The sequence below is a fragment of the Eleutherodactylus coqui genome, chromosome 13, assembly GCF_035609145.1.
Source record: "Eleutherodactylus coqui strain aEleCoq1 chromosome 13, aEleCoq1.hap1, whole genome shotgun sequence".
Lineage (NCBI taxonomy): Eukaryota > Metazoa > Chordata > Amphibia > Anura > Eleutherodactylidae > Eleutherodactylus > Eleutherodactylus coqui.
In genome coordinates this window covers 88,079,195-88,106,296 of record NC_089849.1, presented here as the reverse complement: position 1 = coordinate 88,106,296, position 27,102 = coordinate 88,079,195, and the positions used below count along the sequence as shown (strand labels likewise).

The following is a 27,102-nucleotide window of genomic DNA, read 5'->3' as shown; positions in this document are numbered from 1 at the left end:
TCTTGTATCCAAGCTAGAGGTGGTACAACAGGGTACTAGAGCCTCCATGCCCACCCGTATCACATCTGGTATCCAAGCTAGAGGCAGTGCAACAGGGTACTAGAGCCTCCATGCCCACCCAAATCACATCTTGTATCCAAGCTACAGGCGGTACAACAGGGTACTAGAGCCTCCATGCCTGCCTGTATCACATCTTGTATCCAAGCTAGAGGTGGTACAACAGGGTACTAGAGCCTCCATGCCTGTCTGTATCACATCTTGTATCCAAGCTAGAGGCAGTGTAACAGGGTTCTAGAGCCTCCATGCCCACCTGTATCACATCTTGTATCCAAGCTAGAGGTGGTACAACAGGGTACTAGAGCCTCCAAGCCTGCCTGTATCACATCTTGTATCCAAGCTAGAGGTGGTACAACAGGGTACTAGAGCCTCCATGCCTGCCTGTATCACATCTTGTATCCAAGCTAGAGTTGGTACAACAGGGTACTAGAGCCTCCATGCCTGTCTGTATCAAATCTTGTATCCAAGCTAGAGGCAGTACAACAGGGTACTAGAGCCTCCATGCCCGCCCGTATCACATCTTGTATCCAAGCTAGAGGCAGTACAACAGGATACTAGAGCATCCATGCCCACCTGTATCACATCTTGTATCCAAGCTAGAGGCGGTACAACAGAGTACTAGAGCCTCCATGCCCGCCTGTATCACATCTTGTATCCAAGCTAGAGGCGGTACAACAGGGTACTAGAGCCTCCATGCCCGCCCGTATCACATCTTGTATCCAAGCTAGAGGCGGTACAACAGGGTACTAGAGCCTCCATGCCAGCCTGTATCACATCTTGTATCCAAGCTAGAGGCAGTACAACAGGGTACAAGAGCCTCCATGCCCGCCCGTATCACATCTTGTATCCAAGCTAGAGGCGGTACAACAGGGTACTAGAGCCTCCATGCCCGCCTGTATCACATCTGGTATCCAACCTAGAGGCGGTACAACAGGGTACTAGAGCCTCCATGCCTGTCTGTATCACATCTTGTATCCAAGCTAGAGGTGGTACAACAGGGTATTAGAGCCTCTATGCCTATCTATATCACATCTTGTATCCAAGCTAGAGGCGGTACAACAGGGTACTAGAGCCTCCATGCCCACCTGTATCACATCTTGTATCCAAGCTAGAGGCGGTACAACAGGGTACTAGAGCCTTCATGCCCGCCCGTATCACATCTTGTATCCAAGCTAGAGGCGGTACAACAGGGTACTAGAGCCTTCATGCCCGCCCGTATCACATCTTGTATCCAAGCTAGAGGCGGTACAACAGGGTACTAGAGCCTTCATGCCCGCCCGTATCACATCTTGTATCCAAGCTAGAGGCGGTACAACAGGGTACTAGAGCCTCCATGCCCGCCTCTATCACATCTTGTATCCAAGCTACAGGTGGTACAACAGGGTACTAGAGCCTCCATGCCCGCCTGTATCACATCTTGTATCCAAGCTAGAGGCGGTACAACAGGGTACTAGAGCCTCCATGCCCGTCTGTATCACATCTTGTATCCAAGCTAGAGGCGGTACAACAGGGTACTAGAGCCTCCATGCCCGCCCGTATCACATCTTGTATCCAAGCTAGAGACGGTACAACAGGGTATTAGAGCCTCCATGCCCGCCCGTATCACATCTTGTATCCAAGCTAGAGGCAGTACAACAGGGTACTAGAGCCTCCATGCCCGCCCGTATCACATCTTGTATCCAAGCTAGAGACGGTACAACAGGGTACTAGAGCCTCCATGCCCGCCCGTATCACATCTTGTATCCAAGCTAGAGGCGGTACAACAGGGTACTAGAGCCTCCATGCCCGCCTGTATCACATCTTGCATCCAAACTAGAGGCAGTGCAACAGGGTACTAGAGCCTCCATGCCCACCCGTATCACATCTGGTATCCAAGCTAGAGGCAGTGCAACAGGGTACTAGAGCCTCCATGCCCACCCAAATCACATCTTGTATCCAAGCTACAGGCGGTACAACAGGGTACTAGAGCCTCCATGCCTGCCTGTATCACATCTTGTATCCAAGCTAGAGGTGGTACAACAGGGTACTAGAGCCTCCATGCCTGTCTGTATCACATCTTGTATCCAAGCTAGAGGCAGTGCAACAGGGTACTAGAGCCTCCATGCCCACCTGTATCACATCTTGTATCCAAGCTAGAGGTGGTACAACAGGGTACTAGAGCCTCCATGCCTGTCTGTATCACATCTTGTATCCAAGCTAGAGGCAGTGCAACAGGGTACTAGAGCCTCCATGCCCACCTGTATCACATCTTGTATCCAAGCTAGAGGTGGTACAACAGGGTACTAGAGCCTCCATGCCTGCCTGTATCACATCTTGTATCCAAGCTAGAGGTGGTACAACAGGGTACTAGAGCCTCCATGCCTGCCTGTATCACATCTTGTATCCAAGCTAGAGTTGGTACAACAGGGTACTAGAGCCTCCATGCCTGTCTGTATCAAATCTTGTATCCAAGCTAGAGGCAGTACAACAGGGTACTAGAGCCTCCATGCCCGCCCGTATCACATCTTGTATCCAAGCTAGAGGCAGTACAACAGGATACTAGAGCATCCATGCTCACCTGTATCACATCTTGTATCCAAGCTAGAGGCGGTACAACAGAGTACTAGAGCCTCCATGCCCGCCTGTATCACATCTTGTATCCAAGCTAGAGGCGGTACAACAGGGTACTAGAGCCTCCATGCCCGCCGGTATCACATCTTGTATCCAAGCTAGAGGCGGTACAACAGGGTACTAGAGCCTCCATGCCCGCCTGTATCACATCTTGTATCCAAGCTAGAGGCAGTACAACAGGGTACTAGAGCCTCCATGCCCGCCCGTATCACATCTTGTATCCAAGCGAGAGGCGGTACAGCAGGGTACTAGAGCCTCCATGCCCGCCTGTATCACATCTTGTATCCAACCTAGAGGCGGTACAACAGGGTACTAGAGCCTCCATGCCTGTCTGTATCACATCTTGTATCCAAGCTAGAGGTGGTACAACAGGGTATTAGAGCCTCCATGCCTATCTATATCACATCTTGTATCCAAGCTAGAGGCGGTACAACAGGGTACTAGAGCCTCCATGCCCACCTGTATCACATCTTGTATCCAAGCTAGAGGCGGTACAACAGGGTACTAGAGCCTCTATGCCCACCTATATCACATCTTGTATTCAAGCTAGAGGCGGTACAACAGGGTACTAGAGCCTCCATGCCTGCCTGTATCACATCTTGTATCCAAGCTAGAGGTGTTACAACAGGGTACTAGAGCCTCCATGCCTGTCTGTATCACATCTTGTATCCAAGCTAGAGGTGGTACAACAGGGTACTAGAGCCTCCATGCCTGTCTGTATCACATCTTGTATCCAAGCTAGAGGCAGTACAACAGTGTACTAGAGCCTCCATGCCCGCCCGTATCACATGTTGTATCCAAGCTAGAGGCGGTACAACAGGGTACTAGAGCCTCCATGCCCACCCGTATCACATCTTGTATCCAAGCTAGAGGCGGTACAACAGGGTACTAGAGCCTCCATGCCCGCCTGTATCACATCTTGTATCCAAGCTAGAGGCAGTACAACAGGATACTAGAGCCTCCATGCCCGCCTGTATCACATCTTGTATCTAAGCTAGAGGCGGTACAACAGGGTACTGGAGTCTTCGTACAAGGCATCAGTTTTCCGCAATAAGGGTGGTTTCACACAGGCAAGAAAATCGTGCGATTTTCGCCTGATGCGATAGTCAGTAAAAAAGCAGATTATGAAACCAACGGTTTCCTTCCCATCTGTGATGTTTTCACTGATGTGATGTTGAGAGAACAAAAAATAACGGCTGCTCTATCTTTCTGCGATGTGCGATTCTTTTTATCTCCCAGGTTTCGCTATGGAGCCGCTCCTTTTTATCGCCTCGCAATGCAACAAGATTGTGTTGCGATGCAATTTTGATAATGGAAAGTCCTATTCATTTTCGCAATAAAAAATTGTACATTTTTTATCGCGCAATTTTATTGTGGCCGTCAGCACTGCGATGGGAGATTATTCTAAAAAAAAAGCATTGCTGGCAACCAAATATTGCAGACACAAAATAGGGGGTCGCCCGTGTGAAAGTCGCCTAAATGATCCTTTTACTCCGATATTGTAATCACTCACTTATAACAACGTTACAATCACACAGACAAAAGTGTCATCCCACAACTTCTGGGGGGGGGTTACACTGTACGTGGTTATGGCGCCTCGGGTACATTTGCTGTATGCCTGTAGTCACATGGCACAAAAAATACACCTTTTAGTGGTGGCACCGTGAGACAATTATTATTATTACTCCAAGTTAAAACCTATAAGGAGAAAAAAATGTTATGTTAGAATTTTTTTAAAAATTCTAATTGAAGAATCGGTGCAAAAATATGGAACGCCTCACGAATTTGCGTGTCATCCTTGCGCAGGGGCCATGCTAATCTTCTCTGTATCGTTCCAATTTTAGTATATGTGCTGCCGAAGCAAGCACGATACTGCAGACAGCCCCGGCGGTATTTATGGTCCCGCGGGAGAGAAGTTCTTACATTGTGGAGAGATTACTTTTATAAATTAAAAATAATGTATCCTGCTGTGATATTTTACCTAATATGTCATGCCTGTAATAATAAAACCCATTAATATAGAGTATTTTGGCCAAACTGAAGAGCATTTTGTGACAATGTTATATGCAAATGAGAAGAAGCCGCAGTGCATGCTGGGAAGAATGCTGGTCTCGGAATACGGACCTTGTACCACAGAAGGCGCAGCTGGTGTGGAATGTACTGCGGATGACTGCAGCGTTCTGCTTCCATCAGGAGAGCAGCTGCTCACTGCTGCACCACTGGCTGACGGTCACATTAGGACGTGATTGCCGGCTCACGCCTACTGCTGCTGGATGTGGCGCTATAGCATTAGGGCTGGGCGTGCAGCAGTGCAGCGCCTTCTGCCCACCGGTCTGCCCTGGCCGGAGTACAGCGATGCGTGCCCTTACCTATCAGCTGACAAGTGTGCTCGGCCGCACACACAAGGGGGTCACAGGAATGTCCCACAACATTGTCACACTTCCGTGGCTGCCAGGTCAAATTTATCACCAAGATAACATGTATGGGACCATCTGGGAGACCAACTTCTACAACCTACAACTTTGCATGATCTAAAGGTTCAGTTACATAGCAAATGTGGAGCAATATGCCACAGGATACCATACAGAACCTGTATGCCGCCATGCCCGCCAGTATCACATCTGGTCTACAAACTAGAGGCAGTGCAACAGGGTACTAGAGCCTCCATGCCCACCCGTATCACATCTGGTATCCAAGCTAGAGGCAGTGCAACAGGGTACTAGAGCCTCCATGCCCACCTGTATTACATCTTGTATCCAAGCTACAGGTGGTACAACAGGGTACTAGAGCCTCCATGCCTGTCTGTATCACATCTTGTATCCAAGCTAGAGGCAGTACAACAGGGAACTAGAGCCTCCATGCCCACCCGTATCACATCTGGTATCCAAGCTAGAGGCAGTGCAACAGGGTACTAGAGCCTCCATGCCCACCCGTATCACATCTTGTATCCAAGCTACAGGTGGTACAAAAGGGTACTAGAGCCTCCATGCCTGCCTGTATCACATCTTGTATCCAAGCTAGAGGTGTTACAACAGGGTACTAGAGCCTCCATGCCTGTCTGTATCACATCTTGTATCCAAGCTAGAGGCGGTACAACAGGGTACTAGAGCCTCCATGCCCGCCCGTATCACATCTTGTATCCAAGCTAGAGACGGTACAACAGGGTATTAGAGCCTCCATGCCCGCCCGTATCACATCTTGTATCCAAGCTAGAGGCAGTACAACAGGGTACTAGAGCCTCCATGCCAGCCCGTATCACATCTTGTATCCAAGCTAGAGACGGTACAACAGGGTACTAGAGCCTCCATGCCCGCCCGTATCACATCTTGTATCCAAGCTAGAGGCGGTACAACAGGGTACTAGAGCCTCCATGCCCGCCTGTATCACATCTTGCATCCAAACTAGAGGCAGTGCAACAGGGTACTAGAGCCTCCATGCCCACCCGTATCACATCTGGTATCCAAGCTAGAGGCAGTGCAACAGGGTACTAGAGCCTCCATGCCCACCCAAATCACATCTTGTATCCAAGCTACAGGCGGTACAACAGGGTACTAGAGCCTCCATGCCTGCCTGTATCACATCTTGTATCCAAGCTAGAGGTGGTACAACAGGGTACTAGAGCCTCCATGCCTGTCTGTATCACATCTTGTATCCAAGCTAGAGGCAGTGCAACAGGGTACTAGAGCCTCCATGCCCACCTGTATCACATCTTGTATCCAAGCTAGAGGTGGTACAACAGGGTACTAGAGCCTCCATGCCCACCCGTATCACATCTGGTATCCAAGCTAGAGGCAGTGCAACAGGGTACTAGAGCCTCCATGCCCGCCCGTATCACATCTTGTATCCAAGCGAGAGGCGGTACAGCAGGGTACTAGAGCCTCCATGCCCGCCTGTATCACATCTTGTATCCAACCTAGAGGCGGTACAACAGGGTACTAGAGCCTCCATGCCTGTCTGTATCACATCTTGTATCCAAGCTAGAGGTGGTACAACAGGGTATTAGAGCCTCCATGCCTATCTATATCACATCTTGTATCCAAGCTAGAGGCGGTACAACAGGGTACTAGAGCCTCCATGCCCGCCCGTATCACATCTTGTATCCAAGCTAGAGGCGGTACAACAGGGTACTAGAGCCTCCATGCCCGCCTGTATCACATCTGGTATCCAACCTAGAGGCGGTACAACAGGGTACTAGAGCCTCCATGCCTGTCTGTATCACATCTTGTATCCAAGCTAGAGGTGGTACAACAGGGTATTAGAGCCTCTATGCCTATCTATATCACATCTTGTATCCAAGCTAGAGGCGGTACAACAGGGTACTAGAGCCTCCATGCCCACCTGTATCACATCTTGTATCCAAGCTAGAGGCGGTACAACAGGGTACTAGAGCCTTCATGCCCGCCCGTATCACATCTTGTATCCAAGCTAGAGGCGGTTCAACAGGGTACTAGAGCCTTCATGCCCGCCCGTATCACATCTTGTATCCAAGCTAGAGGCGGTACAACAGGGTACTAGAGCCTTCATGCCCGCCCGTATCACATCTTGTATCCAAGCTAGAGGCGGTACAACAGGGTACTAGAGCCTCCATGCCCGCCTCTATCACATCTTGTATCCAAGCTACAGGTGGTACAACAGGGTACTAGAGCCTCCATGCCCGCCTGTATCACATCTTGTATCCAAGCTAGAGGCGGTACAACAGGGTACTAGAGCCTCCATGCCCGTCTGTATCACATCTTGTATCCAAGCTAGAGGCGGTACAACAGGGTACTAGAGCCTCCATGCCCGCCCGTATCACATCTTGTATCCAAGCTAGAGACGGTACAACAGGGTATTAGAGCCTCCATGCCCGCCCGTATCACATCTTGTATCCAAGCTAGAGGCAGTACAACAGGGTACTAGAGCCTCCATGCCCGCCCGTATCACATCTTGTATCCAAGCTAGAGACGGTACAACAGGGTACTAGAGCCTCCATGCCCGCCCGTATCACATCTTGTATCCAAGCTAGAGGCGGTACAACAGGGTACTAGAGCCTCCATGCCTGTCTGTATCACATCTTGTATCCAAGCTAGAGGTGGTACAACAGGGTACTAGAGCCTCCATGCCTGTCTGTATCACATCTTGTATCCAAGCTAGAGGCAGTGCAACAGGGTACTAGAGCCTCCATGCCCACCTGTATCACATCTTGTATCCAAGCTAGAGGTGGTACAACAGGGTACTAGAGCCTCCATGCCTGTCTGTATCACATCTTGTATCCAAGCTAGAGGCAGTGCAACAGGGTACTAGAGCCTCCATGCCCACCTGTATCACATCTTGTATCCAAGCTAGAGGTGGTACAACAGGGTACTAGAGCCTCCATGCCTGCCTGTATCACATCTTGTATCCAAGCTAGAGGTGGTACAACAGGGTACTAGAGCCTCCATGCCTGCCTGTATCACATCTTGTATCCAAGCTAGAGTTGGTACAACAGGGTACTAGAGCCTCCATGCCTGTCTGTATCAAATCTTGTATCCAAGCTAGAGGCAGTACAACAGGGTACTAGAGCCTCCATGCCCGCCCGTATCACATCTTGTATCCAAGCTAGAGGCAGTACAACAGGATACTAGAGCATCCATGCTCACCTGTATCACATCTTGTATCCAAGCTAGAGGCGGTACAACAGAGTACTAGAGCCTCCATGCCCGCCTGTATCACATCTTGTATCCAAGCTAGAGGCGGTACAACAGGGTACTAGAGCCTCCATGCCCGCCCGTATCACATCTTGTATCCAAGCTAGAGGCGGTACAACAGGGTACTAGAGCCTCCATGCCCGCCTGTATCACATCTTGTATCCAAGCTAGAGGCAGTACAACAGGGTACTAGAGCCTCCATGCCCGCCCGTATCACATCTTGTATCCAAGCGAGAGGCGGTACAGCAGGGTACTAGAGCCTCCATGCCCGCCTGTATCACATCTTGTATCCAACCTAGAGGCGGTACAACAGGGTACTAGAGCCTCCATGCCTGTCTGTATCACATCTTGTATCCAAGCTAGAGGTGGTACAACAGGGTATTAGAGCCTCCATGCCTATCTATATCACATCTTGTATCCAAGCTAGAGGCGGTACAACAGGGTACTAGAGCCTCCATGCCCACCTGTATCACATCTTGTATCCAAGCTAGAGGCGGTACAACAGGGTACTAGAGCCTCTATGCCCACCTATATCACATCTTGTATTCAAGCTAGAGGCGGTACAACAGGGTACTAGAGCCTCCATGCCTGCCTGTATCACATCTTGTATCCAAGCTAGAGGTGTTACAACAGGGTACTAGAGCCTCCATGCCTGTCTGTATCACATCTTGTATCCAAGCTAGAGGTGGTACAACAGGGTACTAGAGCCTCCATGCCTGTCTGTATCACATCTTGTATCCAAGCTAGAGGCAGTACAACAGTGTACTAGAGCCTCCATGCCCGCCCGTATCACATGTTGTATCCAAGCTAGAGGCGGTACAACAGGGTACTAGAGCCTCCATGCCCACCCGTATCACATCTTGTATCCCAGCTAGAGGCGGTACAACAGGGTACTAGAGCCTCTATGCCCGCCTGTATCACATCTTGTATCCAAGCTAGTGGCGGTACAACAGGGTACTAGAGCCTCTATGCCTGCCTGTATCACATCTTGTATCCAAGCTAGAGGCGGTACAACAGGATACTAGAGCCTCCATGCCCGCCTGTATCACATCTTGTATCTAAGCTAGAGGCGGTACAACAGGGTACTGGAGTCTTCGTACAAGGCATCAGTTTTCCGCAATAAGGGTGGTTTCACACAGGCAAGAAAATCGTGCGATTTTCGCCTGATGCGATAGTCAGTAAAAAAGCAGATTATGAAACCAACGGTTTCCTTCCCATCTGTGATGTTTTCACTGATGTGATGTTGAGAGAACAAAAAATAACGGCTGCTCTATCTTTCTGCGATGTGCGATTCTTTTTATCTCCCAGGTTTCGCTATGGAGCCGCTCCTTTTTATCGCCTCGCAATGCAACAAGATTGTGTTGCGATGCAATTTTGATAATGGAAAGTCCTATTCATTTTCGCAATAAAAAATTGTACATTTTTTATCGCGCAATTTTATTGTGGCCGTCAGCACTGCGATGGGAGATTATTCTAAAAAAAAAGCATTGCTGGCAACCAAATATTGCAGACACAAAATAGGGGGTCGCCCGTGTGAAAGTCGCCTAAATGATCCTTTTACTCCGATATTGTAATCACTCACTTATAACAACGTTACAATCACACAGACAAAAGTGTCATCCCACAACTTCTGGGGGGGGGTTACACTGTACGTGGTTATGGCGCCTCGGGTACATTTGCTGTATGCCTGTAGTCACATGGCACAAAAAATACACCTTTTAGTGGTGGCACCGTGAGACAATTATTATTATTACTCCAAGTTAAAACCTATAAGGAGAAAAAAATGTTATGTTAGAATTTTTTTAAAAATTCTAATTGAAGAATCGGTGCAAAAATATGGAACGCCTCACGAATTTGCGTGTCATCCTTGCGCAGGGGCCATGCTAATCTTCTCTGTATCGTTCCAATTTTAGTATATGTGCTGCCGAAGCAAGCACGATACTGCAGACAGCCCCGGCGGTATTTATGGTCCCGCGGGAGAGAAGTTCTTACATTGTGGAGAGATTACTTTTATAAATTAAAAATAATGTATCCTGCTGTGATATTTTACCTAATATGTCATGCCTGTAATAATAAAACCCATTAATATAGAGTATTTTGGCCAAACTGAAGAGCATTTTGTGACAATGTTATATGCAAATGAGAAGAAGCCGCAGTGCATGCTGGGAAGAATGCTGGTCTCGGAATACGGACCTTGTACCACAGAAGGCGCAGCTGGTGTGGAATGTACTGCGGATGACTGCAGCGTTCTGCTTCCATCAGGAGAGCAGCTGCTCACTGCTGCACCACTGGCTGACGGTCACATTAGGACGTGATTGCCGGCTCACGCCTACTGCTGCTGGATGTGGCGCTATAGCATTAGGGCTGGGCGTGCAGCAGTGCAGCGCCTTCTGCCCACCGGTCTGCCCTGGCCGGAGTACAGCGATGCGTGCCCTTACCTATCAGCTGACAAGTGTGCTCGGCCGCACACACAAGGGGGTCACAGGAATGTCCCACAACATTGTCACACTTCCGTGGCTGCCAGGTCAAATTTATCACCAAGATAACATGTATGGGACCATCTGGGAGACCAACTTCTACAACCTACAACTTTGCATGATCTAAAGGTTCAGTTACATAGCAAATGTGGAACAATATGCCACAGGATACCATACAGAACCTGTATGCCGCCATGCCCGCCAGTATCACATCTGGTCTACAAACTAGAGGCAGTGCAACAGGGTACTAGAGCCTCCATGCCCACCCGTATCACATCTGGTATCCAAGCTAGAGGCAGTGCAACAGGGTACTAGAGCCTCCATGCCCACCTGTATTACATCTTGTATCCAAGCTACAGGTGGTACAACAGGGTACTAGAGCCTCCATGCCTGTCTGTATCACATCTTGTATCCAAGCTAGAGGCAGTACAACAGGGAACTAGAGCCTCCATGCCCACCCGTATCACATCTGGTATCCAAGCTAGAGGCAGTGCAACAGGGTACTAGAGCCTCCATGCCCACCCGTATCACATCTTGTATCCAAGCTACAGGTGGTACAAAAGGGTACTAGAGCCTCCATGCCTTCCTGTATCACATCTTGTATCCAAGCTAGAGGTGTTACAACAGGGTACTAGAGCCTCCATGCCTGTCTGTATCACATCTTGTATCCAAGCTAGAGGCGGTACAACAGGGTACTAGAGCCTCCATGCCCGCCCGTATCACATCTTGTATCCAAGCTAGAGACGGTACAACAGGGTATTAGAGCCTCCATGCCCGCCCGTATCACATCTTGTATCCAAGCTAGAGGCAGTACAACAGGGTACTAGAGCCTCCATGCCCGCCCGTATCACATCTTGTATCCAAGCTAGAGACGGTACAACAGGGTACTAGAGCCTCCATGCCCGCCCGTATCACATCTTGTATCCAAGCTAGAGGCGGTACAACAGGGTACTAGAGCCTCCATGCCCGCCTGTATCACATCTTGCATCCAAACTAGAGGCAGTGCAACAGGGTACTAGAGCCTCCATGCCCACCCGTATCACATCTGGTATCCAAGCTAGAGGCAGTGCAACAGGGTACTAGAGCCTCCATGCCCACCCAAATCACATCTTGTATCCAAGCTACAGGCGGTACAACAGGGTACTAGAGCCTCCATGCCTGCCTGTATCACACCTTGTATCCAAGCTAGAGGTGGTACAACAGGGTACTAGAGCCTCCATGCCTGTCTGTATCACATCTTGTATCCAAGCTAGAGGCAGTGCAACAGGGTACTAGAGCCTCCATGCCCACCTGTATCACATCTTGTATCCAAGCTAGAGGTGGTACAACAGGGTACTAGAGCCTCCATGCCCACCCGTATCACATCTGGTATCCAAGCTAGAGGCAGTGCAACAGGGTACTAGAGCCTCCATGCCCACCCAAATCACATCTTGTATCCAAGCTACAGGCGGTACAACAGGGTACTAGAGCCTCCATGCCTGCCTGTATCACATCTTGTATCCAAGCTAGAGGTGGTACAACAGGGTACTAGAGCCTCCATGCCTGTCTGTATCACATCCTGTATCCAAGCTAGAGGCAGTGCAACAGGGTTCTAGAGCCTCCATGCCCACCTGTATCACATCTTGTATCCAAGCTAGAGGTGGTACAACAGGGTACTAGAGCCTCCAAGCCTGCCTGTATCACATCTTGTATCCAAGCTAGAGGTGGTACAACAGGGTACTAGAGCCTCCATGCCTGCCTGTATCACATCTTGTATCCAAGCTAGAGTTGGTACAACAGGGTACTAGAGCCTCCATGCCTGTCTGTATCAAATCTTGTATCCAAGCTAGAGGCAGTACAACAGGGTACTGGAGCCTCCATGCCCGCCCGTATCACATCTTGTATCCAAGCTAGAGGCAGTACAACAGGATACTAGAGCATCCATGCCCACCTGTATCACATCTTGTATCCAAGCTAGAGGCGGTACAACAGAGTACTAGAGCCTCCATGCCCGCCTGTATCACATCTTGTATCCAAGCTAGAGGCGGTACAACAGGGTACTAGAGCCTCCATGCCCGCCCGTATCACATCTTGTATCCAAGCTAGAGGCGGTACAACAGGGTACTAGAGCCTCCATGCCAGCCTGTATCACATCTTGTATCCAAGCTAGAGGCAGTACAACAGGGTACAAGAGCCTCCATGCCCGCCCGTATCACATCTTGTATCCAAGCTAGAGGCGGTACAACAGGGTACTAGAGCCTCCATGCCCGCCTGTATCACATCTGGTATCCAACCTAGAGGCGGTACAACAGGGTACTAGAGCCTCCATGCCTGTCTGTATCACATCTTGTATCCAAGCTAGAGGTGGTACAACAGGGTATTAGAGCCTCTATGCCTATCTATATCACATCTTGTATCCAAGCTAGAGGCGGTACAACAGGGTACTAGAGCCTCCATGCCCACCTGTATCACATCTTGTATCCAAGCTAGAGGCGGTACAACAGGGTACTAGAGCCTTCATGCCCGCCCGTATCACATCTTGTATCCAAGCTAGAGGCGGTACAACAGGGTACTAGAGCCTTCATGCCCGCCCGTATCACATCTTGTATCCAAGCTAGAGGCGGTACAACAGGGTACTAGAGCCTTCATGCCCGCCCGTATCACATCTTGTATCCAAGCTAGAGGCGGTACAACAGGGTACTAGAGCCTCCATGCCCGCCTCTATCACATCTTGTATCCAAGCTACAGGTGGTACAACAGGGTACTAGAGCCTCCATGCCCGCCTGTATCACATCTTGTATCCAAGCTAGAGGCGGTACAACAGGGTACTAGAGCCTCCATGCCCGTCTGTATCACATCTTGTATCCAAGCTAGAGGCGGTACAACAGGGTACTAGAGCCTCCATGCCCGCCCGTATCACATCTTGTATCCAAGCTAGAGACGGTACAACAGGGTATTAGAGCCTCCATGCCCGCCCGTATCACATCTTGTATCCAAGCTAGAGGCAGTACAACAGGGTACTAGAGCCTCCATGCCCGCCCGTATCACATCTTGTATCCAAGCTAGAGACGGTACAACAGGGTACTAGAGCCTCCATGCCCGCCCGTATCACATCTTGTATCCAAGCTAGAGGCGGTACAACAGGGTACTAGAGCCTCCATGCCCGCCTGTATCACATCTTGCATCCAAACTAGAGGCAGTGCAACAGGGTACTAGAGCCTCCATGCCCACCCGTATCACATCTGGTATCCAAGCTAGAGGCAGTGCAACAGGGTACTAGAGCCTCCATGCCCACCCAAATCACATCTTGTATCCAAGCTACAGGCGGTACAACAGGGTACTAGAGCCTCCATGCCTGCCTGTATCACATCTTGTATCCAAGCTAGAGGTGGTACAACAGGGTACTAGAGCCTCCATGCCTGTCTGTATCACATCTTGTATCCAAGCTAGAGGCAGTGCAACAGGGTACTAGAGCCTCCATGCCCACCTGTATCACATCTTGTATCCAAGCTAGAGGTGGTACAACAGGGTACTAGAGCCTCCATGCCTGTCTGTATCACATCTTGTATCCAAGCTAGAGGCAGTGCAACAGGGTACTAGAGCCTCCATGCCCACCTGTATCACATCTTGTATCCAAGCTAGAGGTGGTACAACAGGGTACTAGAGCCTCCATGCCTGCCTGTATCACATCTTGTATCCAAGCTAGAGGTGGTACAACAGGGTACTAGAGCCTCCATGCCTGCCTGTATCACATCTTGTATCCAAGCTAGAGTTGGTACAACAGGGTACTAGAGCCTCCATGCCTGTCTGTATCAAATCTTGTATCCAAGCTAGAGGCAGTACAACAGGGTACTAGAGCCTCCATGCCCGCCCGTATCACATCTTGTATCCAAGCTAGAGGCAGTACAACAGGATACTAGAGCATCCATGCTCACCTGTATCACATCTTGTATCCAAGCTAGAGGCGGTACAACAGAGTACTAGAGCCTCCATGCCCGCCTGTATCACATCTTGTATCCAAGCTAGAGGCGGTACAACAGGGTACTAGAGCCTCCATGCCCGCCGGTATCACATCTTGTATCCAAGCTAGAGGCGGTACAACAGGGTACTAGAGCCTCCATGCCCGCCTGTATCACATCTTGTATCCAAGCTAGAGGCAGTACAACAGGGTACTAGAGCCTCCATGCCCGCCCGTATCACATCTTGTATCCAAGCGAGAGGCGGTACAGCAGGGTACTAGAGCCTCCATGCCCGCCTGTATCACATCTTGTATCCAACCTAGAGGCGGTACAACAGGGTACTAGAGCCTCCATGCCTGTCTGTATCACATCTTGTATCCAAGCTAGAGGTGGTACAACAGGGTATTAGAGCCTCCATGCCTATCTATATCACATCTTGTATCCAAGCTAGAGGCGGTACAACAGGGTACTAGAGCCTCCATGCCCACCTGTATCACATCTTGTATCCAAGCTAGAGGCGGTACAACAGGGTACTAGAGCCTCTATGCCCACCTATATCACATCTTGTATTCAAGCTAGAGGCGGTACAACAGGGTACTAGAGCCTCCATGCCTGTCTGTATCACATCTTGTATCCAAGCTAGAGGTGGTACAACAGGGTACTAGAGCCTCCATGCCTGTCTGTATCACATCTTGTATCCAAGCTAGAGGCAGTACAACAGTGTACTAGAGCCTCCATGCCCGCCCGTATCACATGTTGTATCCAAGCTAGAGGCGGTACAACAGGGTACTAGAGCCTCCATGCCCACCCGTATCACATCTTGTATCCAAGCTAGAGGCGGTACAACAGGGTACTAGAGCCTCCATGCCCGCCTGTATCACATCTTGTATCCAAGCTAGAGGCAGTACAACAGGATACTAGAGCCTCCATGCCCGCCTGTATCACATCTTGTATCTAAGCTAGAGGCGGTACAACAGGGTACTGGAGTCTTCGTACAAGGCATCAGTTTTCCGCAATAAGGGTGGTTTCACACAGGCAAGAAAATCGTGCGATTTTCGCCTGATGCGATAGTCAGTAAAAAAGCAGATTATGAAACCAACGGTTTCCTTCCCATCTGTGATGTTTTCACTGATGTGATGTTGAGAGAACAAAAAATAACGGCTGCTCTATCTTTCTGCGATGTGCGATTCTTTTTATCTCCCAGGTTTCGCTATGGAGCCGCTCCTTTTTATCGCCTCGCAATGCAACAAGATTGTGTTGCGATGCAATTTTGATAATGGAAAGTCCTATTCATTTTCGCAATAAAAAATTGTACATTTTTTATCGCGCAATTTTATTGTGGCCGTCAGCACTGCGATGGGAGATTATTCTAAAAAAAAAAGCATTGCTGGCAACCAAATATTGCAGACACAAAATAGGGGGTCGCCCTTGTGAAAGTCGCCTAAATGATCCTTTTACTCCGATATTGTAATCACTCACTTATAACAACGTTACAATCACACAGACAAAAGTGTCATCCCACAACTTCTGGGGGGGGGTTACACTGTACGTGGTTATGGCGCCTCGGGTACATTTGCTGTATGCCTGTAGTCACATGGCACAAAAAATACACCTTTTAGTGGTGGCACCGTGAGACAATTATTATTATTACTCCAAGTTAAAACCTATAAGGAGAAAAAAATGTTATGTTAGAATTTTTTTTAAAATTCTAATTGAAGAATGGGTGCAAAAATATGGAACGCCTCACGAATTTGCGTGTCATCCTTGCGCAGGGGCCATGCTAATCTTCTCTGTATCGTTCCAATTTTAGTATATGTGCTGCCGAAGCAAGCACGATACTGCAGACAGCCCCGGCGGTATTTATGGTCCCGCGGGAGAGAAGTTCTTACATTGTGGAGAGATTACTTTTATAAATTAAAAATAATGTATCCTGCTGTGATATTTTACCTAATATGTCATGCCTGTAATAATAAAACCCATTAATATAGAGTATTTTGGCCAAACTGAAGAGCATTTTGTGACAATGTTATATGCAAATGAGAAGAAGCCGCAGTGCATGCTGGGAAGAATGCTGGTCTCGGAATACGGACCTTGTACCACAGAAGGCGCAGCTGGTGTGGAATGTACTGCGGATGACTGCAGCGTTCTGCTTCCATCAGGAGAGCAGCTGCTCACTGCTGCACCACTGGCTGACGGTCACATTAGGACGTGATTGCCGGCTCACGCCTACTGCTGCTGGACGTGGCGCTATAGCATTAGGGCTGGGCGTGCAGCAGTGCAGCGCCTTCTGCCCACCGGTCTGCCCTGGCCGGAGTACAGCGATGCGTGCCCTTACCTATCAGCTGACAAGTGTGCTCGGCCGCACACACAAGGGGGTCACAGGAATGTCCCACAACATTGTCACACTTCCGTGGCTGCCAGGTCAAATTTATCACCAAGATAACATGTATGGGACCACCTGGGAGACCAACTTCTACAACCTACAACTTTGCATGATCTAAAGGTTCAGTTACATAGCAAATGTGGAGCAATATGCCACAGGATACCATACAGAACCTGTAAGCCTCCATGCCCACCTGTATCACATCTTGTATCCAAGCTAGAGGCGGTACAACAGGGTACTAGAGCCTCCATGCCGGCCTGTATCACATCTTGTATCCAAGCTAGAGGCGGTACAACAGGGTACTAGAGCCTCCATGCCCGCCCGTATCACATCTTGTATCCAAGCTACAGGTGGTACAACAGGGTACTAGAGCCTCCATGCCTGTCTGTATCACATCTTGTATACAAGCTAGAGGCAGTACAACAGAGTACTAGAGCCTCCATGCCCGCCCGTATCACATCTTGTATCCAAGCTAGAGGCGGTACAACAGGGTACTAGAGCCTCCATGCCCGCCCGTATCACATCTTCTATCCAAGCTAGAGGCGGTACAACAGGGTACTAGAGCCTCCATGCCCGCCTGTATCACATCTTGTATCCAAGCTAGAGGCAGTACAACAGGGTACTAGAGTCTCCATGCCTGTCTGTATCACATCTTGTATCCAAGCTAAAGGTGGTACAACAGGGTATTAGAGCCTCCATGCCTGTCTATATCACATCTTGTATCCAAGCTAGAGGCGGTACAACAGGGTACTAGAGCCTCCATGCCCACCTGTATCACATCTTGTATCCAAGCTAGAGGCGGTACAAAAGGGTACTAGAGCCTCCATGCCCGCCCGTATCACATCTTGTATCCAACCTAGAGGCGGTACAAGAGGGTACTAGAGCCTCCATGCCCGCCCGTATCACATCTTGTATCCCAGCTAGAGGCGGTACAACAGGGTACTAGAGCCTCTATGCCTGCCTGTATCACATCTTGTATCCAAGCTAGAGGCGGTACAACAGGATACTAGAGCCTCCATGCCCACCCGTATCACATCTGGTATCCAAGCTAGAGGCAGTGCAACAGGGTACTAGAGCCTCCATGCCCACCTGTATTACATCTTGTATCCAAGCTACAGGTGGTACAACAGGGTACTAGAGCCTCCATGCCTGTCTGTATCACATCTTGTATCCAAGCTAGAGGCAGTACAACAGGGAACTAGAGCCTCCATGCCCACCCGTATCACATCTGGTATCCAAGCTAGAGGCAGTGCAACAGGGTACTAGAGCCTCCATGCCCACCCGTATCACATCTTGTATCCAAGCTACAGGTGGTACAACAGGGTACTAGAGCCTCCATGCCTGCCTGTATCACATCTTGTATCCAAGCTAGAGGTGGTACAACAGGGTACTAGAGCCTCCATGCCTGTCTGTATCACATCTTGTATCCAAGCTAGAGGCAGTACAACAGGGTACTAGAGCCTCCATGCCAGCTCGTATCACATCTTGTATCCAAGCTAGAGGCAGTACAACAGGATACTAGAGCATCCATGCCCACCTGTATCACATCTTGTATCCAAGCTAGAGGCGGTGCAACAGGGTACTAGAGCCTCCATGCCCGCCTGTATCACATCTTGTATCCAAGCTAGAGGCGGTACAACAGGGTACTAGAGCCTCCATGCCCGCCCGTATCACATCTTGTATCCAAGCTAGAGGCGGTACAACAGGGTACTAGAGCCTCCATGCCCGCCCGTATCACATCTTGTATCCAAGCTAGAGGCGGTACAACAGGGTACTAGAGCCTCCATGCCCGCCTGTATCACATCTTGTATCCAACCTAGAGGCGGTACTACAGGGTACTAGAGCCTCCATGCCTGTCTGTATCACATCTTGTATCCAAGCTAGAGGTGGTACAACAGGGTATTAGAGCCTCCATGCCTATCTATATCACATCTTGTATCCAAGCTAGAGGCGGTACAACAGGGTACTAGAGCCTCCATGTCCACCTGTATCACATCTTGTATCCAAGCTAGAGGCGGTACAACAGGGTACTAGAGCCTCCATGCGCGCCTATATCACATCTTGTATCCAAGCTAGAGGCGGTACAACAGGGTACTAGAGCCTCCATGCCCGCCTGTATCACATCTTGTATCCAAGCTAGAGGCGGTACAACAGGGTACTAGAGCCTCCATGCCTGTCTGTATCACATCTTGTATCCAAGCTAGAGGCAGTACAACAGGGTACTAGAGCCTCCATGCCCGCCCGTATCACATCTTGTATCCAAGGTAGAGGCGGTACAACAGGGTACTAGAGCCTCCATGCCCGCCCGTATCACATCTTGTATCCAAGCTAGAGGCGGTACAACAGGGTACTAGAGCCTCTATGCCCGCCTGTATCACATCTTGTATCCAAGCTAGAGGCGGTACAACAGGGTACTAGAGCCTCCATGCCCGCCCGTATCACATCTTGTATCCAAGCTAGAGGCGGTACAACAGGGTACTAGAGCCTCCATGCCTGTCTGTATCACATCTTGTATCCAAGCTAGAGGCAATACAACAGGGTACTAGAGCCTCCATGCCCGCCCGTATCACATCTTGTATCCAAGCTAGAGGCGGTACAACAGGGTACTGGAGCCTCCATGCCCGCCTGTATCACATCTTGTATCCAAGCTAGAGGCGGTACAACAGGGTACTAGAGCCTCCATGCCCGCCTGTATCACATCTTGTATCCTAGCTAGAGGCGGTACAACAGGGTACTAGAGCCTCCATGCCCGCCCGTATCACATCTTGTATCCAAGCTAGAGGTGGTACAACAGGGTACTAGAGCCTCCATGCCCGCCTGTATCACATCTTGTATCCAAGCTAGAGGTGGTACAACAGGGTACTAGAGCCTCCATGCCCGCCCGTATCACATCTTGTATCCAAGCTAGAGGCGGAACAGCAGGGTACTAGAGCCTCCATGCCCGCCCGTATCACATCTTGTATCCAAGCTAGAGGCGGTACAACAGGGTACTAGAGCCTCCATGCCCGCCCGTATCACATCTTGTATCCAAGCTAGAGGCGGTACAACAGGGTACTAGAGCCTCTATGCCCGCCTGTATCACATCTTGTATCCAAACTAGAGGCGGTACAACAGGGTACTAGAGCCTCCATGCCCGCCTGTATCACATCTTGTATCCAAGCTAGAGGTGGTACAACAGAACAGGGTACTAGAGCCTCCATGCCCGCCCGTATCACATCTTGTATCCAAGCTAGAGGCGGAACAACAGGGTACTAGAACCTCCATGCCCGCCTGTATCACATCTTGTATCCAAGCTAGAGGCGGTACAACAGGGTACTAGAGCCTCCATGCCTGTCTGTATCACATCTTGTATCCAAGCTAGAGGCGGTACAATAGGGTACTAGAGCCTCCATGCCTGTCTGTATCACATCTTGTATCCAAGCTAGAGGCAGTACAACAGGATACTAGAGCCTCCATGCCCGCCGGTATCACATCTTGTATCCAAGCTAGAGGCAGTACAACAGGATACTAGAGCCTCCATGCCCAACTGTATCACATCTTGTATCTAAGCTAGAGGCGGTACAACAGGGTACTAGAGCCTCCATGCCCGCCTGTATCACATCTTGTATCCAAGCTAGATGCGTTACAACAGGGTACTAGAGCCTCCATGCCCGCCCGTATCACATCTTGTATCTAAGCTAGAGGCGGTACAACAGGGTACTAGAGCCTCTATGCCAGCCTGTATCACATCTTGTATCCAAGCTAGATGCGTTACAACAGGGTACTGGAGCCTCCATGCCCGCCCGTATCACATCTTGTATCCAAGCTAGAGGCGGTACAACAGGGTACTAGGGCCTCCATGACCACCCGTATCACATCTTGTATCCAAGCTACAGGTGGTACAAAAGGGTACTAGAGCCTCCATGCCTGTCTGTATCACATCTTGTATCCAAGCTAGAGGCAGTACAACAGGGTACTAGAGCCTCCATGCCCACCCGTATCACATCTTGTATCCAAGCTAGAGGCGGTACAACAGGGTACTAGAGCCTCCAAGCCCGCCCGTATCACATCTTGTATCCAAGCTAGAGGCGGCACAACAGGGAACTAGAGCCTTCATGCCTGTCTGTATCACATCTTGTATCCAAGCTAGAGGCAATACAACAGGGCACTAGAGCCTCCATGCCCGCCCGTATCACATCTTGTATCCAAGCTAGAGGCGGTACAACAGGGTACTGGAGCCTCCATGCCCGCCTTTATCACATCTTGTTTCCAAGCTAGAGGCAGTACAACAGGGTACTAGAGCCTCCATGCCCGCCCGTATCACATCTTGTATCCAAGCTAGAGGCGGTACAACAGGGTACTAGAGCCTCCATGCCCGCCCGTATCACATCTTGTATCCAAGCTAGAGGCGGTACAACAAGGTACTAGACCCTCTATGCCCGCCTGTATCACATCTTGTATCCAAACTAGAGGCGGTACAACAGGGTACTAGAGCCTCCATGCCCGCCTGTATCACATCTTGTATCCAAGCTAGAGGTGGTACAACAGGGTACTAGAGCCTCCATGCCTGCCCGTATCACATCTTGTATCCAAGCTAGAGGCGGAACAACAGGGTACTAGAGCCTCCATGCCCGCCTGTATCACATCTTGTATCCAAGCTAGAGGCGGTACATCAGGGTACTAGAGCCTCCATGCCTGTCTGTATCACATCTTGTATCCAAGCTAGAGGCGGTACAACAGGGTACTAGAGCCTCCATGCCCGCCCGTATCACATCTTGTATCAAAGCTAGAGGCGGTACAACAGGGTACTAGAGCCTCCATGCCCGCCCGCATCACATCTTGTATCCAAGCTAGAGGCGGTACAACAGGGTAATAGAGCCTCCATGCCCGCCCGTATCACATCTTGTATCCAAGCTAGAGGCGGTACAACAGGGAACTAGAGCCTTCATGCCTGTCTGTATCACATCTTGTATCCAAGCTAGAGGCAATACAACAGGGTACTAGAGCCTCCATGCCCGCCCGTATCACATCTTGTATCCAAGCTAGAGGCGGTACAACAGGGTACTGGAGCCTCCATGCCCGCCTGTATCACATCTTGTATCCAAGCTAGAGGCGGTACAACAGGGTACTAGAGCCTCCATGCCCGCCTCTATCACATCTTGTATCCTAGCTAGAGGCGGTACAACAGGGTACTAGAGCCTCCATGCCCGCCCGTATCACATCTTGTATCCAAGCTAGAGGCGGTACAACAGGGTACTAGAGCCTCCATGCCCGCCTGTATCACATCTTGTATCCAAGCTAGAGGCGGTACAACAGGGTACTAGAGCCTCCATGCCTGTCTGTATCACATCTTGTATCCAAGCTAGAGGCAGTAAAACAGGGTACTAGAGCCTCCATGCCCGCCCGTATCACATCTTGTATCCAAGCTAGAGGCGGTACAACAGGGTACTAGAGCCTCCATGCCCGCCCGTATCACATCTTGTATCCAAGCTAGAGGCGGTACAACAGGGTACTAGACCCTCTATGCCCGCCTGTATCACATCTTGTATCCAAACTAGAAGCGGTACTACAGGGTACTAGAGCCTCCATGCCCGCCTGTATCACATCTTGTATCCAAGCTAGAGGTGGTACAACAGGGTACTAGAGCCGCCATGCCCACCCGTATCACATCTTGTATCCAAGCTAGAGGCGGAACAACAGGGTACTAGAGCCTCCATGCCCGCCTGTATCACATCTTGTATCCAAGTTAGAGGCAATACAACAGGGTACTAGAGCCTCCATGCCCACCTGTATCACATCTTGTATCCAAGCTAGAGGCGGTACAATAGGGTACTAGAGCCTCCATGCCTGTCTGTATCACATCTTGTATCCAAGCTAGAGGCAGTACAACAGGGTACTAGAGCCTCCATGCCCGCCCGTATCACATCTTGTATCCAAGCTAGAGGCGGTACAACAGGGTACTAGAGCCTCCATGCCCGCCCGTATCACATCTTGTATCCAAGCTAGAGGCAGTACAACAGGATACTAGAGCCTCCATGCCCGCCCGTATCACATCTTGTATCCAAGCTAGAGGCAGAACAACAGGATACTAGAGCCTCCATGCCCACCTGTATCACATCTTGTATCTAAGCTAGAGGCGGTACAACAGAGTACTAGAGCCTCCATGCCCGCCTGTATCACATCTTGTATCCAAGCTAGATGCGTTACAACAGGGTACTAGAGCCTCCATGCCCGCCCGTATCACATCTTGTATCTAAGCTAGAGGCGGTACAACAGGGTACTAGAGTCTCTATGCTCGCCTGTATCACATCTTGTATCCAAGCTAGATGCGTTACAACAGGGTACTGGAGCCTCCATGCCCGCCCGTATCACATCTTGTATCCAAGCTAGAGGCGGTACAACAGGGTACTAGAGCCTCCATGCCCGCCTGTATCACATCTTGTATCCTAGCTATAGGCGGTACAACAGGGTACTAGAGCCTCCATGCCCGCCCGTATCACATCTTGTATCCAAGCTAGAGGCGGTACAACAGGGTACTAGAGCCTCCATGCCCGCCTGTATCACATCTTGTATCCAAGCTAGAGGCGGTACAACAGGGTACTAGAGCCTCCGTGCCTGCCTGTATCACATCTTGTATCCAAGCTAGAGGCGGTACAACAGGGTACTAGAGCCTCCATGCCTGTCTGTATCACATCTTGTATCCAAGCTAGAGGCAGTACAACAGGGTACTAGAGCCTCCATGCCCGCCCGTATCACATCTTGTATCCAAGCTAGAGGCGGTACAACAGGGTACTAGAGCCTCCATGCCCGCCCGTATCACATCTTGTATCCAAGCTAGAGGCGGTACAACAGGGTACTAGAGCCTCCATGCCCGCCTGTATCACATCCTGTATCCAAGCTAGAGGCGGTACAACAGGGTACTAGAGCCTCCGTGCCTGCCTGTATCACATCTTGTATCCAAGCTAGAGGCGGTACAACAGGGTACTGGAGCCTCCATGCCCGCCTGTATCACATCTTGTATCCAAGCTAGAGGCGGTACAACAGGGTACTAGAGCCTCCATGCCCGCCCGTATCACATCTTGTATCCAAGCTAGAGGCGGTACAACAGGGTACTAGAGCATCCATGCCCGCCCGTATCACATCTTGTATCCAAGCTAGAGGCGGTACAACAGGGTACTAGACCCTCTATGCCCGCCTGTATCACATCTTGTATCCAAACTAGAAGCGGTACAACAGGGTACTAGAGCCTCCATGCCCGCCTGTATCACATCTTGTATCCAAGCTAGAGGTGGTACAACAGGGTACTAGAGCCGCCATGCCCACCCGTATCACATCTTGTATCCAAGCTAGAGGCGGAACAACAGGGTACTAGAGACTCCATGCCCGCCCGTATCACATCTTGTATCCAAGCTAGAGGCGGTACAACAGGGTACTAGAGCCTCCATGCCCGCCCGTATCACATCTTGTATCCAAGCTAGAGGCGGTACAACAGGGTACTAGAGCCTCCATGCCCGCCCGTATCACATCTTGTATCCAAGCTAGAGGCGGTACAACAGGGTACTAGAGCCTCCATGCCCACCTGTATCACATCTTGTATCCAACCTAGAGGCGGTACTACAGGGTACTAGAGCCTCCATGCCTGTCTGTATCACATCTTGTATCCAAGCTAGAGGTGGTACAACAGGGTATTAGAGCCTCCATGCCTATCTATATCACATCTTGTATCCAAGCTAGAGGCGGTACAACAGGGTACTAGAGCCTCCATGCCCACCTGTATCACATCTTGTATCCAAGCTAGAGGCGGTACAACAGGGTACTAGAGCCTCCATGCCCGCCTATATCACATCTTGTATCCAAGCTAGAGGCGGTACAACAGGGTACTAGAGCCTCCATGCCCGCCTGTATCACATCTTGTATCCAAGCTAGAGGCGGTACAACAGGGTACTAGAGCCTCCATGCCTGTCTGTATCACATCTTGTATCCAAGCTAGAGGCGGTACAACAGGGTACTAGAGCCTCCATGCCCGCCTGTATCAAATCTTGTATCTAAGCTAGAGGCTGTACAACAGGGTACTGGAGTCTTCGTACAAGGCATCAGTTTTCCGCAATAAGGGTGGTTTTACACAGGCAAGAAAATTGTGCGATTTTCGCCTGATGCGATAGTCAGTAAAAAAGCAGATTATGAAACCAACGGTTTCCTTCCCATCTGTGATGTTTTCACTGATGTGATGTTGAGAGAACAAAAAATAACGGCTGCTCTATCTTTCTGCGATGTGCGATTCTTTTTATCTCCCAGGTTTCGCTATGGAGCCGCTCCTTTTTATCGCCTCGCAATGCAACAAGATTGTGTTGCGATGCAATTTTGATAATGGAAAGTCCTATTCATTTTCGCAATAAAAAATTGTACATTTTTTATCGCGCAATTTTATTGTGGCCGTCAGCACTGCGATGGGAGATTATTCTAAAAAAAAAGCATTGCTGGCAACCAAATATTGCAGACACAAAATAGGGGGTCGCCCGTGTGAAAGTCGCCTAAATGATCCTTTTACTCCGATATTGTAATCACTCACTTATAACAACGTTACAATCACACAGACAAAAGTGTCATCCCACAACTTCTGGGGGGGGGGTTACACTGTACGTGGTTATGGCGCCTCGGGTACATTTGCTGTATGCCTGTAGTCACATGGCACAAAAAATACACCTTTTAGTGGTGGCACCGTGAGACAATTATTATTATTACTCCAAGTTAAAACCTATAAGGAGAAAAAAATGTTATGTTAGAATTTTTTTTAAAATTCTAATTGAAGAATGGGTGCAAAAATATGGAACGCCTCACGAATTTGCGTGTCATCCTTGCGCAGGGGCCATGCTAATCTTCTCTGTATCGTTCCAATTTTAGTATATGTGCTGCCGAAGCAAGCACGATACTGCAGACAGCCCCGGCGGTATTTATGGTCCCGCGGGAGAGAAGTTCTTACATTGTGGAGAGATTACTTTTATAAATTAAAAATAATGTATCCTGCTGTGATATTTTACCTAATATGTCATGCCTGTAATAATAAAACCCATTAATATAGAGTATTTTGGCCAAACTGAAGAGCATTTTGTGACAATGTTATATGCAAATGAGAAGAAGCCGCAGTGCATGCTGGGAAGAATGCTGGTCTCGGAATACGGACCTTGTACCACAGAAGGCGCAGCTGGTGTGGAATGTACTGCGGATGACTGCAGCGTTCTGCTTCCATCAGGAGAGCAGCTGCTCACTGCTGCACCACTGGCTGACGGTCACATTAGGACGTGATTGCCGGCTCACGCCTACTGCTGCTGGATGTGGCGCTATAGCATTAGGGCTGGGCGTGCAGCAGTGCAGCGCCTTCTGCCCACCGGTCTGCCCTGGCCGGAGTACAGCGATGCGTGCCCTTACCTATCAGCTGACAAGTGTGCTCGGCCGCACACACAAGGGGGTCACAGGAATGTCCCACAACATTGTCACACTTCCGTGGCTGCCAGGTCAAATTTATCACCAAGATAACATGTATGGGACCATCTGGGAGACCAACTTCTACAACCTACAACTTTGCATGATCTAAAGGTTCAGTTACATAGCAAATGTGGAGCAATATGCCACAGGATACCATACAGAACCTGTATGCCGCCATGCCCGCCAGTATCACATCTGGTCTACAAACTAGAGGCAGTGCAACAGGGTACTAGAGCCTCCATGCCCACCCGTATCACATCTGGTATCCAAGCTAGAGGCAGTGCAACAGGGTACTAGAGCCTCCATGCCCACCTGTATTACATCTTGTATCCAAGCTACAGGTGGTACAACAGGGTACTAGAGCCTCCATGCCTGTCTGTATCACATCTTGTATCCAAGCTAGAGGCAGTACAACAGGGAACTAGAGCCTCCATGCCCACCCGTATCACATCTGGTATCCAAGCTAGAGGCAGTGCAACAGGGTACTAGAGCCTCCATGCCCACCCGTA

General features: G+C 49.8%; 4 non-coding genes across 4 annotated transcripts; all 4 read right to left on the bottom strand.

Moving 5' to 3' along the window:
• Window positions 1-4,428: 4,428 nt before the first annotated feature.
• LOC136588827 (U6 spliceosomal RNA) lies at window positions 4,429-4,535 on the bottom strand. Its single transcript, XR_010787635.1, has one exon. It is a non-coding gene; the product is annotated as a U6 spliceosomal RNA (small nuclear RNA).
• Window positions 4,536-10,163: 5,628 nt separating this feature from the next.
• Window positions 10,164-10,270, bottom strand: LOC136588825 (U6 spliceosomal RNA). Its single transcript, XR_010787632.1, has one exon. It is a non-coding gene; the product is annotated as a U6 spliceosomal RNA (small nuclear RNA).
• Window positions 10,271-16,475: 6,205 nt separating this feature from the next.
• Window positions 16,476-16,582, bottom strand: LOC136588824 (U6 spliceosomal RNA). Its single transcript, XR_010787631.1, has one exon. It is a non-coding gene; the product is annotated as a U6 spliceosomal RNA (small nuclear RNA).
• Window positions 16,583-25,928: 9,346 nt separating this feature from the next.
• LOC136588823 (U6 spliceosomal RNA) lies at window positions 25,929-26,035 on the bottom strand. The gene has a single exon (XR_010787630.1). It is a non-coding gene; the product is annotated as a U6 spliceosomal RNA (small nuclear RNA).
• Window positions 26,036-27,102: the final 1,067 nt, after the last annotated feature.